Consider the following 3,358-nt stretch of genomic DNA (forward strand, 5'->3'; position numbering starts at 1 on the left):
TTTTATCTCCATTAAATAATACAAACTGTGATGACTCCTTCTAGAGGGGATTTTGGAGATTAGGTTTTCGGTATTTATGTCCCTTTGGGTTTTCCTTGGGGTTTTCCTTATTTTATTATATGTATATATTGCTATGCTCGAACCGGTTACCTTCGCAGCCGGATTTTGAGTCTTGATATTCCTGTTTTTGATACTCTTTATATATATGATCTCGCGTTAGCTTATCCCGGTTCGTTACGTTGTCGGTCGAAGTGTTCCCCGTTCGAGTTACGGTTTTTGTTTACCCCCTTTTTCTACAAGGCTCCTAGTTATAATCAATCATTCATACTACTATACGTACTAAATTTTTGTTTTAGAGGTCGTAATACCTTGCCATCTCTGAATTATGACTTAAGCATAAGTCTCTGTATGGTAGGGTGTTACATTTGTCGAAGCCTTTAGGGAGTTTTGCTTTCAGAATTCTTTCAGTGAAGGGAGTGGCTCCCATTATCACGTGGTCACTTCTTGTGCGTTTGGCCTCTCGATGTCGTCGGTCGTCGTCCGTGTCATGTTGATGAGCCGGGTTGCGTGAGACGCTGCGATCATACCTTTTGCCGTGTCGTTGTTCAGGCATCCTGTCGTGTCTCTGGTCACGGGAGATGCTGTGATTGTATCTCTTGGCATGTCGCCGTTCTGGTGATCTGCCGTGCCTGGTTTCATGGCGAGATCTTGATCTGGAGGTTGCATGACTTCCGTTTTCGGCGTTATGCTTTTCTTTAGGTGTAACTCGGCCTTTGAGGTCTTGCACCCTGAGGCACAGCTCTTTGGTTTATCTGGACCGACTTCTCTTCTAGGCCGTCGGGTGGTCGGGCTTCAGTGGGAGGACGGTTGTCCTCTCTTGGTTGTTGCTGGGTTGAGGTTGGTTGGCGATGTGCGCGCTTATTATCCTCCCGTGGGTGGGAGGAGTGTTATCTTGGAGTTCGGGAGTTGGGGTGTTGGGTGGAGGATTGCTCCTCGAGGTTCTCCGTCATGCCACCACGATTTGGCTGTCCCCCCCATCTGTGCAAGAACCTTGAGAACTTTCTTGATCTCTTGGCTCCTGAGAGGTTTGAGCTTGGCCACGGTGGTAGTGTTTAAGGAGGTCGTTCATGATGAGCTTCCTTATGAATTTTCAGTAAGGTCCGAAGGGAATCATGGCGACAGAGTTGTCATAGGTAAGGCGGCGGATGGCAGAGGTTTGGAACCTGGTGTTGAAGGAGGTGACCTTGTGGGTTTGGAGAAAGAGCTTGAAGAGTTCAAAAGAAGAAGCAACCACGGTGGGCATGGAGCCGAAATAGAGGGAGAAGATGGAGCCATGGCGCTTGGAGAGACAGATAAGGGAGTGGTGAATGAGAGGGTGCAAGAGGTGGAGGTGTCCCACTAAAGGGAGGCGAGACTTTGGGCTCGAAGGACTTGGAATTTCACCGTTGGAGTAGGGCGAAGGTGCATAAAGAGTGTTATCACTAAGAATGTGATTGCAAGTCGAAGAAACATTGTTTCTTTGGGATTTCGCCATTGGAGTAGGGCGAAGGTGTGTTATCACTGCAAAGGTGATGCAAGTTAAGGAAACATTATTCCTTTGGGATTTCGCCGTTGGAGTAGGGCGAAGATGTGTTATCACTGCAAATGTGATGCAAGTTAAGGAAACATTATTCCTTTTTGCTCTCAGTTGCACGCAAGAAATCTGAGTTTGATTATTGCTCTTCTGGGTTATCCGCCATGCCGCCACAACGCTGCAAAGTTCCCACAGACGGCGCCAATGTACAAGATGTCTCTGGTACGGGTTGAGAGATGGATCGAGAACTTGCGGGTTGAGGCAGATGCCGGATCACTTGACTGGAGCAATAGGGGAGGTACCTGCAAAGACACTCCGACGCTCAAGTTAGAATGGATCTAAGAGGTATAAGGTGTGAGGAATGAATGAATACCTGGAGGGACCTGGGTCTTCTATTTATAGGTGATGGTGAATATCTTATCTTATCTTATTTGGCTAAGATAAGGGAGACGTTTGAATTATCTTATCTTATCTTATCTTATCTTATTTGGCTAAGATAAGGGAGACGTTTAAATTCGAAAGTTGGTTAGGAGCTCTAGTGGGTTGGTTCCGGACCTTCTGGAAGGGCGAAGCGGGTCAGACCCTGATAACCGGATTCGGAGACCGTTCCAAGTGTAGGATCCGTAGGCCGGATCCGTAACATATATATTGACACCTTCTAATTATATTTGAGTGTGTTTAATATATCCAAAAAATATTTTTAATCTTTTATTAAGATACGATTAACTATAACGCATTTGTCAAAAAGTGTCATATTTAAAATTAAATATATTATATATTTGACACGTAAAAATAACAACTCAATGCAATATTTATATTTTATATCCGATGAAATAATAAGTGATTGGATTATTAATATCTAATTGATTAATAAAAAATTAACTTTGAGTATAAAAAATAGAAAAAAATATTAAAAGATTTTTTGTGCCGATAATAATAATATTATGAAAGAATAAAGATTGGATAAAATTGAGTTTCACATTTCATGGCATGTGATGCCCACATGCTTTAGTTGGGGAATGGGAACATAGAAGACTGAAACTCAAGACAACTTCAAAGAAAACCAACTCTTTTATTTGTGGGGTCACTAATCGGTTTGAATATAATTATAATGTGTCTCCCTATTATTTGTATGTATATACCTACCATAATGCTACTTGGTACAAAAAATAAGTACACCAAGCAGTACGAAAAAAAAAAAAAAGTTTTCCAACTACAAATTTCCAAAATTTCATCATGGGGTGAAAGGACCAACATTATTTGTATCAAAAGCTAGAAAATATTATCGCGCTCCAAATACAATTTCTCTTGCTTGTACATAAATAAATTCTTAACATCAAATATAAAATCTCTTTCACATATTTTCATACTATATCCAATTCTCTATATTTTATTTTCAACAATATCTCTTTTTTTGGATATGTCAAATCTTTTATTCACGAGTCTTCCACAAGTATCCTTAATTAGTTCATTTAAAAATACTTATTATTCTTCTTAATTAATTAAGTTGGAACTTGGAAGCAATACTTTGACCTTGAACTCAAATAATTCATTTTTTCGTGTATCCTTTTTTCTTTATTTATTTTCCATATAGTAAACCTACCGGGACATTACAGTACCCGTATTTTATTCTCCAAAATTAATGAAACAAAATACTTTATAAATATAAAAAAGCAGCTACACTAATTTGTGTATATTTATAGTTATATATATTTTTTAATAAAATAATCAACCACTAAAACATATACAGTTCATAATTAAAAGTTTTTCAATAGAATAATCAGG

This window comes from Arachis ipaensis, chromosome B03 (assembly GCF_000816755.2).
Source record: "Arachis ipaensis cultivar K30076 chromosome B03, Araip1.1, whole genome shotgun sequence".
Lineage (NCBI taxonomy): Eukaryota > Viridiplantae > Streptophyta > Magnoliopsida > Fabales > Fabaceae > Arachis > Arachis ipaensis.